Source organism: Enhydra lutris, unplaced genomic scaffold (assembly GCF_002288905.1).
Source record: "Enhydra lutris kenyoni isolate GAN:26980312 unplaced genomic scaffold, ASM228890v2 scaffoldscaffold38, whole genome shotgun sequence".
NCBI classification, from domain to species: domain Eukaryota; kingdom Metazoa; phylum Chordata; class Mammalia; order Carnivora; family Mustelidae; genus Enhydra; species Enhydra lutris.
The window spans coordinates 6,022,670-6,037,309 of NW_019154122.1; the positions used below are offsets into that span (position 1 = coordinate 6,022,670).

Below are 14,640 nucleotides of genomic sequence, written 5' to 3' on the forward strand. Positions count from 1 at the left end.
CTGTAGGTGATGCTTTGTTCCACCGTCTGACTTGAGAGCGATGGCACCTAGGAGAAGAATGACTCGTGTCATTCACAGAGAGGACGTCGCCGCAGTCCGCAGCCTGTCGTCACCACCGTGCACGTGCTTGCAGGCGCCCGCGGTCCCCATCGGGAGGCCGCCGGGTTGGGGGTGAACACCAGCCTGTGCCGATGACACCCCACAGTGAGGAGGGGGAGGTTTCTCGAGGTCAGTGGCCCTGATGAGAAAGGCAGCCGCAGGCCCTGTGATGGAAGGGAGGAAGGTGGCCTTACGGACGTGATGGGGCCTGGCTGACAGAGATGTGAGGGGAGTGTGAAAGAAGAGAAGTGGAAGTGCAAGGTAAACGCGGCTCCACGTGCGCAGACTGGGGTCAGAGCCCAGAGCCAGGGAGAGGCGGTCAGCCTGCGAGGGCTGTGGCGGCAGGCCCCGTCCAGAAGGGCAGTGGCCCCTCCACTCCAACTGTTTGCCGTGGCCCTGTGGGAGGACGACCTTGTGGGACTTGTCTTCAGACTTTTCTGGGGAAGCCATACGTTTGGAGTTGGATGTGAGACCTCCTGGTTTTTCCGCATCGGCCCAAACGTGGGATTGCTAGATCTGGTTTTGTGTAGCATGTGAGTGGGGGCCAGCGCGGGTTAGGTGGGGGTGTTTAGCGGAAGCGTTCTTTGCTGGGAAATGGTGAAGGACACGGTTGGACAATTGCGAGGGTCCTCGCAGGTCAGAGGGAGGGCTTGAACTTGAGACAGTGGTTATCGTCACCGCCCTCCAGACCCCGAGTCTGGTACGCACCGCACCGAGCTGCGCAGTTGGCTTACTGGGCCTGATGGGACCCCCCAGCCAGGCAGTGACCTGGGGCGTGCTGTATTGCTTCTGTTTCTCTCGGTCGGAGACGTCTGCTGGATCCTATGTGGCAGAGGTGGGCAGAGGAGGGCAGAGGCGGAGGGTGTGATCCGATCCCTAATCGGGTCAGCAGCAGAGCCTAATTTGTCTTGAAACTCAGCAAGACAGCGTCCTTGGCTGAGTTTAACCCTCATGTGCCAGTTGAGCAGTTACTATATTTTAGAAATCAACCAAACAGAAGAAACGATGAGCGAACTTTTCTCAGTAGACCCTTCTTGGTGTTGAGCAGGCTGTTTTGTTCTCGTGGCAGTGGAAGCGTGTTTTCTCTGCAGCACCCCTGGTCGCTCTCTGTCTCCGAGGCGGGTGCGGTGCTGCTTCTCAGGAACCCGGGCAGCTGCTGTCTCTGCTGGGCCTGGCCCGGGTGCTTGGGCTTGGCAGGAAAACTGCGGCACTGAGGGTGCGTGAAGGAGACCCTCGGGAGCTGTCTCGCGCCTCAGCCACGCACCAGGTGCTCCCTGGGTCAGCCCCGGCAAGCAGGTTGCAGGAGGCACCTTGGACCCTGGACGAGGTGGCACAGTGTTCCTGTCCCTGAGGGGATATGCTGTGGGGCCTCCCACGGGTTACCGTCAGGACACACTGCCTTTCCCTTGGCAACTTCGTCCTCTGCAGAATGTGGCTGGTGGGGGGATGGAGGCAGACCTGGGTTGCAGGTGCGAGAGCTGGCAGTGCCGACCCCTGCCGTGTGCGCAGGACTGAGCGGGACGCCTTGGACACAGTGGCCTGTGTTAGTGCTCCGGCCAGTTTGCACAGTCCCCCTTGAATGCACATTGGACCACTCCGCCTCTTTTGCATGATTGAGACTGTGAGCAAGAAGCGAAGCAGCGGCACCAGGAGTCCCGGTTCCTTTTGCTGGACCCCTTTGCGTGCATCCCTCACCCCCAGGACAACAGAAGAAGTGCGGTTTCTTCTGATGTGTCTATCCGAACTGATAGGGAGCACAGTGTTAAATAATTCACTAGTAACCTAAAATATTAAAACATCTGTTTTATGGAGAATAATTTAGAGTTCCTGTAATTAAAAACAACCACCGCGGCGCTGGAGACCTGGAAGGCGGCCCCTCCGTAGAGCGGCCCAGGTGGGATTAGCAGGTCACCCTTGTCCATTGCTTCATGGGGGGGTGGGAGAGGTCCCCACTGCCCTTCGCCAGGTTGTGTGGAGGCCCTGGTAGTTTCCCGTCATCCAGAATGGGCTGGGGAATTGATGTTCTCCTTAATTTTTTAATTTGAAGTACGATGAATGTCCGAATGGAAATGGAGCGTGGCTTTTCGCCGAATTAGGATCTGGTAAAGCACACCTCATTAAAACTATACTGACATGCTTCAAAAGCCACTTTTTGATTAATGGCCTTGCTTCAGGGGCCCTGCTCTGCACCATAGTGTGTGAGGGCATCTGGCCTGGTTTTGTACAAGGTCCTATGACCAGTCCTAGAAATTACTTCTTTGAATGTTTTCCTTTCGCTGCTGCTATATTTCTTCTCTTTGCCCTGGGAATGATGCCCGAGCGGGGGGGTTGTTTTTAACTGGGTTTGCAGAATTCCGTTGTTCTTTTAAGAGTTGGTCCATGCTGAGTGTACTGCTGTGTCTCTGAAGTTCACTTGCAGTTTTAGTTCTTCCCAGAGCTGTGATTGCAGAAATCTCACACCGTTCTGGGTCCATCTAGAAGCAGCGGGTCCAGGCCTTTGTTTCACGTAATCTGCAATCAGTCAGATGTTTTCAGAGCAGCGAGTGCCCTGCTCGCTGCAAATTGCAGTCATTCCTCCCATGCCCACCTGCCTAAAATAACGAAGGGGAGGTAGTTGTTTTCAAGGCAAGTCTCCAATTTTAAGACTGACAAGAATGTTAGGATTTGCCAGCGTTCTCCGTGAGGGGAATGGCCACGCTTAGATGTTGGAGCCAGAGAACCGTAGGGGAATTGATCTGGCCCACCAGCGGTCCGGGTACAGAGTCGCGTGAAAGAGAAGTGCGGTGTGTGCTTGGCATCCAGGCCAAGGCCGCCCAATTTATCATGCCCGATGAGCTCTCCTTCTCTTTTCTTTCCAGCATCAGAGCTTTTGCTGCCTTGGGATTATGGTGCATGCTGGGATTGGTGGGAAATGACCTTCCTTTGCAGATGGCCAGAACCTCATTTCAGTACATATTAATCCCATTGTACTACAGTGAAGCCAGCCAAGATCCGTTGTTAAGCCGTTTCAAAAATACCCACTCGTCCTGTGGGCCAAGAATCATATGATGTCTAGATGCTCCCTTGGCTTCCTACACTTTGACCTTCTATGGCTTTACTGTGCACACTGGCAGGGATAGCCTACACTTGGCTGGGGTATATTTTGAGCCCTGAGCTGAGGAAGGAGTTTGTTTCTACAAATTGGCATCCAGCAAGCCATCCATCCGTCCTTTGCCCTTTTTAGGAGCAGACCAAAAATAGCCCTAAATCTGTTTAACCAGGCAGGAGAGTCTTTGCCTGCAAGCGTTAGTCATTTCATTTTTAATTTGTTCTCTCTTCTGTGCTATAGCCACTCAGAGGTCCAGCTTGTGGTTGTCCCCAGACCCTACTCAGGCCCGGGGGAGGGCATCAGCTGGGAAAGCCTCTGAGCCGTCCTGGGCAGCCTGTGGGTTAGAGGTGGAAGAGACCTGGGGGCCAAGAGCGTGGTTTTCGTGGCAGCATATCCTTCTTCGTGACAGCTAGAATCGCCCTCTAGAAATAGAAAGGGCCAGCTGGGCGCGGGGTTTGGCCCCGGCGGCCTCGGCAGGACCTGTATTTTGACTGGCACGCAGAAATCGTCCGCCTCTTTGCAATTCTTCAGGCCTGACTGTCAGAAGGTTGGGTGCATGGGGTGTACTTGGGCCCCGGGGGCCCGGCGGATGAGCTTTAAGTCTCCAAGAACCTGCGCTCCATGAAGCAGCTGGGGAAGCCAAGCTCCACACATTTGTGATTGCTGAAGGCGAATATTTAACGGTTACTGTTGTTATCTGTCTGATTCCTGCTAAGCACGGTTACTCAATTTTCATTCTTTAAAGTGGAACCAACAAGTTCTGGAAATTACTCTCCCATTGGTAGCTGTGTGGAATGGAGCACCAAGCTCAGCTCTGTTCCCAGGTGCTGGAGATGTCTCGGGTGTGGGGACCAGGGTCCTGCAGGCCAAGATGACCCAGTTTATCTGTGCTCAGCACCGAGGAGGAGGCTTGTGTTTTCTTCCTGCCTAACTTGCCGCTTCTCTTCACCATTTAAGAGTGGTCTCACACCAGTTTTTTTTCTTCCTTTATTCAGAGGCGGCCTTTAAAAGGTCTTCTCCTTTCTAAAGGGGTCTTAGCTTAAGTGGGTGAAAAGTTAGTGGATTCAAGCCCACAATTCCTGAGCACCCCCTCTGAGTCAGCCACTGTGCTCAACGCTGGGAAGAAATCCTTTATTCCTTGGCTCTCCTTCCACAGGAGAAAATGCCAGGATCCTAAAACTGATGAGAATGACCTTGGCTGGGTTCTCAGCCCACTGGCCTTCATGGGTTCATCAGCTCCGAGGAGGGCTGTCAACGGTTATTCTACAAGAACTTCACCCCCACTGTTGGTCGAATACTCTTCCAGGTGCCGGCGATGTGGGATGGGAGGTCTGGCTCCATAGAACTGGCATTTAGCAGAGAATTTAGAGAAGACTTCCGGAAGAAGGGAGACTTGGCTGTGGCCAGCTTGGCACTCTGTGTCTCCCAAGCAGATGCCCAGCTGGCGTGTTTGTTTGTCTTTACTTTTGACTAAAGGTGGCCCAGGTTCTTCAGTGGCTGTGCCCAACCAGCAGTGAGTGTCTGCCCTGTCCCCTGACTCTCTGCTGGCCACCTCTGACCTGGCCTCTCCCTCTCTTCCTCACGTTCTTCCCCCAGAGCATTCCTGACAGCTGAGCAAATACGCTTCTTTGGAGTTTGGGGGGGCAAATCCCAAAGGGGCTGCCTGGAGTAGAGAATTTTATGTTTCTTCTCTTTAAATAATAACATTCTGGTCCGTAACATGCCCACATGTAAGACATTTTAATATAAAAAGAATGCTTTCTACACTGAAGCCTTAAGTCGAGTTGAGGCTCAGGGAAGTTGGCTTTTTCCCGCCTGGGGCTTGGTGAGTGCGCCTCCCAGCCGGGCATCGCCTTCCCCCCTGCTGGGCACCGACCAGCTGAGCTGTGGGTCGGGGTCCCCCACTGACAACACCACGGACGCGTGTGGGGCTGGTGCGTGGTGGTTCGGGAGCCCTCTGCCAGACCCCATTTGCTGCTGCTGAGGGAAGTTTCCCTACAGGTTTATGTCAGGGGTGGGGGGGACTCATCTTCTGGCTTCCATTCTCCTGTTTGTCCTCGGGTCCACCCCGGGTCTGCTGGGAAGTTTTCTCTCCCAGGCCGGATATTGTCTCTGGTAATTATGCAAAAAGCCCCCTCGCAGTCTCTGTTGCACTGATGTTTCCGAGCTTATCCTGCGCTTCCCTACAGGCGACACTGCGCTGCGGTTCCCGTTTTACAAGGGGAAAGCGTTCTAGCCAAGGGCCCCCAGCAGTATTTTAATGAATTCCATTCCTTGGAAAGTTGTGGTGAGACTTCTCATGCAAGCGTTTTTGCTCTTTGAATGGACTGCAGCCGTGGGGACCAAAAGCAAGGGAGGGGGGAAAGCAGCCCCAGGACTGAGGTGCTGAACTGGCCCCCTGTTCCCTGCCCAGGGCTGCCTCTCCGGAGTGAGATGGCCTCCCATGACCTCAGCCTGTTGCAGAGGCGAGGACCCTGCCATCTGATGGCGCGGCCTCTGATTTGTGTCAGGGTGACAGCTAGGCAGCCCTTGTAAACAGGGATAGGATGGCATGATTGGCTTGGAAGGGGAAGTGGGGCTCCCTGGAGTGCCCTCCCGTGACCTGCTCCCTCATAGATGCTGCTGGGAAGTTATTTGAAATTCTGATGAGCTCTTTTCTATGCAGAAGAACGGGCCCTCATTTGATCCAATTAAGAATGAGATGGATTGCCTCCTGTGCCAGCAGCCCAGACAATTAAAACTTGTAGCCAAGCGAATGAAGGAGAAAAGTACAGGGGCCATTTGCTTTCCTTTGTGCGCATGTGTTCTGCTGGGGAGCCAGGACTGTTTCCAGGAGACCAGAATGACGTGTCCGCTGGTCCTGAGCAGCGCTGGGGCAGTACCGGAGATGACTCATTATGGCCAGGGGCTCGAGATGCCCCAGAACTAGGTTATTGGAAAGCAGTCTTCTGTCACCATTGATGTCAACCACCCGGTTCACCTTTGTTGTTTTTCAGAGGAAATGCTAAAGTTCCAATAGAGATGTTGTGTTTGGCCTCAAATTTATAATTTAACTCTCTTCTCTTTTCATTCTTCCTAAAGTCACTTTCCGTGAATGACACGGAAAAATAGCTTTCACGGAGAGCCACCTGGTGTGGAGGCACTGATGTATTTGGGCCACGTTATTACACGTTTGATTGGCATCTGGTTTAAGCCTCTCAGCCACTCTGTAAGGTGAGCGGGCAAGTCCCCTTTCATAGCCGAGGACGACAAGGATGTCCTATACCGGACGCGGGACCTAGGAGCCAATCGGGTCCAGCTGTGGGTTCAGCGTGTTGCCCACTGGATTACAGTGTTAAAGGTGAAAACATGATAGTATGTCATTTCTTGTGTGTCCTGCTAAAATGATCTCTTCAGGTGAAACTGTAAGAGGAATCTGTGATAAGGGCGGGCTAGTGGCCACAGAACCTGTAAGTGCATCAGGAGAAAAGCCTCCTCAACTTCTCTTCATGCCTCTTCTGGTTCAGAGCTCCATCAGAGCGACCCCATTTCTGCTTGGCCTGGCTGCTGGGAGCAGTGGACTCAGTGGGATTAGTGGTGTGGGGGTGAAGTCGTCAGTAACTGTCCCCCAGCACATACACGCACACACTCCCACTGTGCCCTGTGTGTGTGTTTGGGCAGAGGTGCTCTTTTAAAAAAAAAGCATTCTGTCCAAACGCAGGTCGTTGGCCACTCTTTCTTTTTTCAGTTAATAAAGCAAATCTAGAAATTTTAGGAAAAGCAAGTTCTTGCACTTGCACAAGAGCTAAAGGGATGGGTCAGGAAGGGGGCTGCCTTGATATCAAACGTACCAGAACCAGCGCACAGCCCGGCAGAAGGCACTTGGAACATATGAGGCACGTGGGGTGGGAGGACAAGATCCCATTGGTGGCAGCAGGACGACAGCAGGAGCAGCTGGGCGTGGGCTTCCCAGGCGGCAGGCCGGCCGGCCGTATGTGACAGTCGCCGCGGAGCTCAGATCCGAGAGCAGAAGCCAGTGGGGTCAGCCTACTCAGCACCGGGCCCCCATCCCCTAGGCACTTAGGATGGATATTAAGTGACGTTCATGTTTCACTGGGAAGAAGCAAATCAGATTGCTGAAACAGCTAGAAACGTTGGAGGCAGACAAGCGGAGTATCTTTTGTCCGGCGGGCGCTCATCCCGCTCAAGGACTAACAGGAAGCTCATAGGCCAGAAGCAGAGGGAAAGCCTCGATGGTAGCCGATGCTGAGGTGGGAGAGGCCTTGTTCCTGAGACTGACCCAAAAGGATGGCTTATGACCACAGACAGTTTTAACTTAAAAGTTGGGATAAAATTAAATGAGAGGGCTGAGAAAAAACTTTGAAAAGTATTTGCCACTTATGACAAAGAGCATTCCTCCCTAAATCTCGCGAAAGCACTTCTGAGGCTGTCACTGTTGTTCCCACCAGGCAGAAGCAGCAGCAGGGCCCGGGCTTCTTAGCCAAGGTCACCAGGTGGCCGTGCTGGAGCCAAGCTTTGGACCCAGGCAGTTTGACTCCAGGATTCCCGGCCGCTGTATGCGGACATCTCCACTAAAAAGAAAAGTGGGAATACTTTGTTAGGACAGAGAGCCAGGTGCCCAGACAGGTGAGTCACAGAGGGAGCGTGCAGATGTCTCGTACACATCCTCTGTGTCCTCCTGAGGAGTACAAAATGAAACAGGATAGGATGGCTGGAAAAGTGGCCTTCACGGATGACCCGACTTTCTGCTCAGTGGATTGGATTGAATTTCTTCCTGGATGCAACCTGCACGTTGCCTGCCTGTCATGAAATTGGGCAGCTCACCTTGGTTGAGCCTCTTGAGGAACAAAGACTGTGAACAATGGGGGAAACATGGCCAGCTCTGCCATCTAGGAGCCATCCATGTTGTCTTATTAAAGGTTCTGAGGAGTCCTGCAGTTACAAACAACATAGCCTCGATCCCAGCACTTCTCTGACTCGCTTTCATGGGATCTACTTTGGAAAACATTGGTTTCCCAGAAAGGTTTATAACCTGCATAAACACATGGCCTGGATTCTAGACCCTTTTTGGCAATGGCCATAAGTGTGGTGCTAGCCAAGCTTACAATTTTTGTGACCGGTAAAGTGGCATAGGAAGAACTTGGCTCTCCTTGTGGCTTCTTCAGATAGAGAACTGCTGCAGAGAACTCGCAGCTCCTTCGGCAGTGGGGGCGACAGGAAGGTGGGAAGGAAGCACTGTGTACACTGAGCAAATCTTATCGAAAGTCGGGGACCCTGGGTTGCAGCATTGGGTCTGCTCCTAACTTCTTTGTGATCGGCAGGTATGTCTGGGTCCCTTAATCTCCTCTCTGAAGTGAAGGCCACATGGTCACAGTCTCAGAACCTGAGTCCCATTGCCTAGAACTAAAAGATGGTCACCGTGGATCCTGTTGTGTTGCGGTCACTACTTTTGCCGGCAGAAGAGGCATTGATTGCTGTCAGGTCTGTGACCGAATAACCTGCCGTGTACGGTAAGAATGTGGAGAGAGCCGAGCCGAGGGGGGCCCGTGGCACAAGGCACCCCCCCGGGGCTGGGCTCCATGGCCTCCGCAGCACACTTATGTGGGTGGAGTGAGGCTGACTGGGACCTGGATCCCGTTCTGTCACCTTCCAGCTTTGAGAGCACAGGCAGGTCGCTTTACCTCCCAGAGTTTGCTCCAGCAGAAGAGATGGGGGTAAGAACACCATTCCTGGAGCCCTTGTGAGGGTTTGAGCATGTATGTCACACGCCGACGCGCATGGCAGACAGGTGCTTCATCAGTGCTGGCTGGCTCCTTTATTACCTTCGCGGGCTTTCCAGGACCTGTTGCTGACCCCTGGGTTCTGGCAGCCTTCCCTGTTTGCACAGGCACAAGGTCCCAGTCCTGACTGTGTCGTGGGGGGTGGGGTTTAGAACCCAGTGCGCCATGGCAGGGACTTGCTGTATTTAACCTGGCAGGGAGGAGGTGAGAGGGCCCTCCACTGAGGTGTTTGAGGTGGTCCTGACAAACATTCCCCCACCGTCTGTGGACTCTGACAGTGGCATGCCTCTGACGGGATGGAAAGCGCGGCAATGCCATCGCCCTCGACCCCTGGGCCAGCAGAGGAGGTCAGAGACCCGTGTCGTGGCCAGGAAGGACAGCTGTCATTCCACAGAGTGGGATGATGGAGTGTCCGGCCTCCCATCCCGTCCTGGCAGAGTTGGGGGCTCCCGGCCTGTGTGAGTCTTCTCTGCTCCTCTTTGCCCTGGGGGCTTTGGTGGGCATGGTGCTCCCTGCTCAGCTCCCTGAATTCTCAATGCTCAGAGTCCTTCTTGGGAAGCCCTGGTGGGGGAGCCAAACACAGTGGCTGCGTGTGGGACCAGTGGGGAGTGCGATCTGTCCAGGGAGTGGGTGGCAGATCCCGCAGCCTCCCTGCTTACTCGAGCTCATCGCCTTCACTTTAGCCATCCACGAGTGCTGCACAGGCAGGTGGATGTCATCCAGGATGGGCCACCTGGGACCTGACACCCTCAGGAGCCCTTCTCTGTGCCTTCACATCCTTCCATCCCATCAGGATTGCTGCTCTCTTGTCCCAGCCTGAACCCCCATCTCTTTAATCTCCCCTCTCCGCACTGCCAGTGTGACCCCCAGGCACCCCCTCCCCAGCTTGAGAAGCAGCCCCCAGGTCCACATCGGCGGCTCCTCCAAGGTCACCCAGCAGAGAGCCTCCCCGTCCCATGTCTGTCCCCCTTCAGCCTCTCCCGATCGGCATCTCATGGCGCGGAGGCTGCTTCAGCCCCTCGCCTGCTCCTACCTGTTCCTGCCCTGATGTAGACGTAGGCCTGCGAGGGGCCACCAGCCACGGCGTGGGTGTTCCGGCTGGGCTTGCAGCAGCGTGCCTATTTATCCTGCACATTTCCTTGGACACGGACTGATTATTTAATGATCTCCCCCTCCCCATATAGCCCTTGTATGTCAGGCTACAGAAGGCTTTTTAGTATGCTTAGAGATGGAGCGCCCGCGAAGTTCTCTGCTGGGAAGTGTTAGGGCCCCTGTGAGTCTGACACGTCTGGAGCTCCAGACCTGGTGCGGGTGAGCACCTGGAGTCCAGAAGGCCGGGCTGAGCTGAGCCCTCGACTTCCTGTGTCTGAGCTGGGTGACTTCTCAGCCGTGGCGTCTTCATCTTAGGGACAGGCCTGACGTCACTGCCCTTGAAAACTAGACCTGGTGTGTGTAGAGCTCCTGGCACGGTACCTGGCTTAGAGGAGGTAGCCGTCTGCGGAAGGTTCTTGCCCCAAGTCTGATGTGGCATTGAACAGATGAAGGAAAGCTCTGCCCGTCGCCTGGTTGTTGGCTGATAACTGTGAGCTGCCAGAGTCTTGTCTTGGCCCTTCGCGTGCTTGGTTTCTTGAAAGCACACCTTACAGAGGAAACAGAGAAGCTCAGTAAGTCGGCCAGAGCCTCACAGCTCATTACTGAGTAGCAGGGTCGGATTAACCCGAGGTCCACCAGACTCATGTGCCCAGTTTCCTCCCACCATGCTGTCTGTCCCCGCACTTCTCCAGGAATAGCTTCTGCCTTGTCGCTGCAGGTCCCCGGCAGATACCGTCACAGTTATTAGCACCTGCAAGAGGTTATTCAGTCTTTGCAGAATGGGGCTTTCCCCTTCCCTTGTTGAGAGGAAGGCTTGTTCTAGCCTTCCATTGTTAGAGAGAAATGCTGGTGGAGGTGGCTGTGGTGGGGATCACGTGCCCCGCAGGTCCGCATGCCGCCACCAAGTAGCGCCGTTGCCCGGTCTCTTTCTGTTAGGAGGGTGGAGGCAGGTGCCTTCCAGCCTCCCCCGCCCCGCCCCCCACCCCAGGCTTCCCGCTGCTTGCATTAAGGAGTCAGCGCTCTAGAGGAAGGTGCAGGGGTGAAGAGTGATTCCACCCTCCTTTTTTGGGTCACTGGCCTTCATCAGGCGGGACACTTTTTGTTCATTAGTCAGACGGTTTGCAGTTGCTGTGTTGCCACATCTGTTGCTGCCTTCCTGGGCCTGTTGCGCTCACAATTAAGGTTCATTACAGACCCTGTCAATCACAACAGGCACAGAGCCTGCCTTTGAGAGGCCTGTGAAGGGCTGTCCCTGCGCCCTCCCCTTCACAAATGGTCACCGACCGGATTCTGGATGTGTGGTGTGCGGGAGAACAGGGAGGGACCACGTTTGTAAAACTCCAGACTCCCGGGTCCTGGGGGGCCTGTTACCTTGTGTGTAATTGAAACCTTCACGCCAGGACCAGAATTGATGTTACAGATGGTGCTGGTAGGAGCTGTGTCAGATGGAGGCTTTGGAATAAGTGTCTGACAGCAGGCCACTCGAGGAGAGATTTGAGGCCAAATACAGAAGAGGTTTAATTATCGTTGATCTCCCTCTCTCCTCTTTCTGGAATGTGTAGGCACACTTAATTACTACTAACTGGAAGCTTAAATAACAGTCTGGGTTCAGAACGAAACCCTTTCGGAGATTTGCCCCAGGCTGGAAATGATTATTCTTCCTACAAGTGGATTTTCCCTCATTCTCACCGTGCCAGACGTAAGAAGGGAGTGAGGGGTGTGCGTCGGGCCTGGAACGTCGCCTTCTGCTCCTTGCCCAGCATTTTCACACCTCGTTTGTTCACCTTCCCACTTTGAACTCTGCCTGCTGGGGAGCCCCACATCCAGGCTGCCTCAGTCCACGGGGCCTGGTGAAAGCGCTGCCTCATGGTCCTGCACTCCTAGCGCCGGGGGGCCCCTCTGGGGCCGAAGCACTGCTGCCCCATATCCTGGGGTCCACACAGTGCCCAGCCACATCACTGATGCGAAATAAGTCATGGTCAGTGAGCCAGTAAACCTGCCCGTCCCAGACCCGAGAAGGAGGACTCTCCATCTGTACCGTCTGAGCCGTGGACTCTGAGGAGGGAGGAGAAAGGGGGCAGCGATGCCATGAGAAGCTGGAAGGACTTCGGAGGCCTCAGTTCCGTGGGGTCAGCGCCGGTGGCCCGGGCAGGGGACAGGGGCGCATGGGGGCAGCAGACCCCAAGTCCGCTGGGTCTCACACCCCCTGGAGACCTAGGTGACCTCGAGGAAGCCGCTTGCACTCTCATTGCCTCCGTTTCTCCATGGGTACAGCGCAGGGAGTTGTGAATTCACCTGGTTCTCAGAGGGCAGGTGGGAGGATCAGGGACTGTGCTCTGGCCTCGCAGGGCACGTGAGGAGCGTGGGCTTCTGTGAGAGCAAGTAGTGCGTGCAGGAGAAACACGGGCCCTGGGGCAGCCGGCCCGTTGCAGTTCAGCTGTCCTTCTGAGGACGGCTGTGTCCCTCGCCAGAGTGCCCCGCGTTTTCTTGTGCGGCGGGCAGCGGGCGAGTGCTTCATGATCGGGCTTGGGGAGGCGGTGCTGTCCTCCAGCACGGAGCGGGCGGTGGGGCATGTCAGGTCCACTCACAGTGACCGGTGCACTTTAATGCCCTCCCCTCGAGTGCTTGACCTCTCAGGTCTTGGCAGCGAACACATGAAGCAGGGTATGTGGCTTGTGGAAGAACCTCGGCTGGGAGTTCAGCACAGAGGGAGGCCCTGGGAGCACTGGGAGCAGCTCGGCTGCTGGAGGCCGGTGGGGACATGGTTCCAGGTGCCCAGGGCCGTTGCTTCTGAGGAGTGCCGTCCACCCCCATCTAGTTTGTCGGCCAAAGGCATGTTTATCATGTAGGGCGGTTCGGTGCACACTGATTGTTGCTACCCTTCCCTGGGTTACTGGATTATTCTAAGAGCCTCTGGATCTCCCTGCCTGTGGCCCCCCACCCACCCCATCTCCCTCTCAGCAGCCAGAGTAACCTTTCCAAAATGCAGTTCTCACCATGACCCACAGTGTCATGACTTGCTGACTCCACCGTGTCATCAGGATCAAACCCAGAGAACATTCCGGGTTTAACAGAACTCTTGAACTGGAGCCCTGCCCATCCCTCCTCCCTCCTCCAAGTCCCTTCCCCTCCAACCATACCGATGTGCTAGGGCTTCCCTAAGGTCCTGTGCCCAGTATTGTTGGATCTTTGCACGTGCTGCCCCGTTCCTGGGAACACCTCTCTACCCCAGCCCTGCTGATCTCAGATCTCTGCTTGGGCCTCACTCCCCGACCCTGTCCCTTGGTCACTGCTGCTCACGAAGCTCTCTGAGGCAGGGATCTTGTCCGCTCTGTTCACCTCTGTATCCGCAGAGTGGGCACAGATGGACTCCCAGGGAAGCTGTGCCCGGCCCCTTGTGAGGGCTAGAGCCTGCGCTGAAGCGCTGGGTCTCAGTGGTGAGGAAGGTAGTGCTTGTGTCTGTAGAGCCATAGTCAGGGGCTCTTTCCAAAAAGCAGGTGATGGGTGCGCGCTCTGGTCGCGCTGAGGATCCCCTGTTCGTTGCCACCGAGACTTTGTAGTTGCGTGATGGAAGAGACAGCGATTGATATTTGCGATTTTAAGATTAGAGCTAGGAAACGGGCCTTCCCTAAACTGCTCCGCGAGCCAGCCTGCCTGCCACCGGAAGAGCCCCCGTCAGTTCCTTCCCGGGAAGCAGTGGCCTTGTGGGCTCTGTTGACACTGAGGGCTTCATGAAACCGTCAGTACCACCCTCTTTGTCTTATCTGATCTCACAGGGGCCTCGGGATTTCCAAATCAGGTCAGGTGCTCTGGCACCTGCCGTCTCCCTCACTGTTCCGGGTGGTAACAGCTGCTGCTCCCAGAGGAACCCACGGTAGGCTCCTGGCTTCCTGATTTTCCTGAGCTCTTAGCTCTTTGGTTTGGGCAGAGAAAAGGGCTGCAGGGTCTCTGGCTTTGTTTCTGATCCTTGTTCCCTTTCTTAGATTTGGGAACTTCTCACAACTTCCAGGGGGCATGGGGTGTCCTTCAAAGCAGAGCTGAAGCCCCTGTTTAAGAAGACAGGCCCCAGGGCTGCATCGGACAGGCGATGTCCCGGAGAGAAGAGCCGCGACGTGGGTGCGGGCTGTGTGCGGAAGACGCCGGCTCCTCATCTGCCACTTGGGAGTCAGAAAGGCGAGGGTTCCCCCCCGGTGGAAGTGGGGAATAACGTTTTTCTGTTTTATTGCACATCTTTTCTCCGTGGACAGGATATTCAAGTCCACAGAAATGCTTATGAAGGTGCCATATACTAACCTGCAAACGAGAAATGCAGTCCCTAGGACAGAGGGCCTCACTAGTGTTCCCTGGAGTTAGGTTTCTGCCTTAAAACACCTTGAAGAAGAGCTTTCCTGTGTGCGGTGAGAGGCACCCTTAGGAAGGGGCAGGTCCAGCCGGCCTCCCAGACCAGGGCGTCGTCTGTTGCTCTAAGGCACGGATCACCAGAACTGCTGGAAAGGTGGCAGGGGACCGGGCGGGGGGGGGGGGGGCTTCATTCTCAGTGAGAGTGTCAAGCTGACTGCGAACTTGTTGGTCACCCCATTG

At 55.1% G+C, this 14,640-nt stretch overlaps 1 protein-coding gene across 3 annotated transcripts in view; it reads left to right on the forward strand.

Moving 5' to 3' along the window:
• The window catches only part of LOC111154622 (capping actin protein of muscle Z-line beta subunit), a 140,159-nt gene that overhangs the window by 72,011 nt on the left and 53,508 nt on the right, over positions 1-14,640 (forward strand). The gene's annotated exons all lie outside the window — the stretch shown is intronic.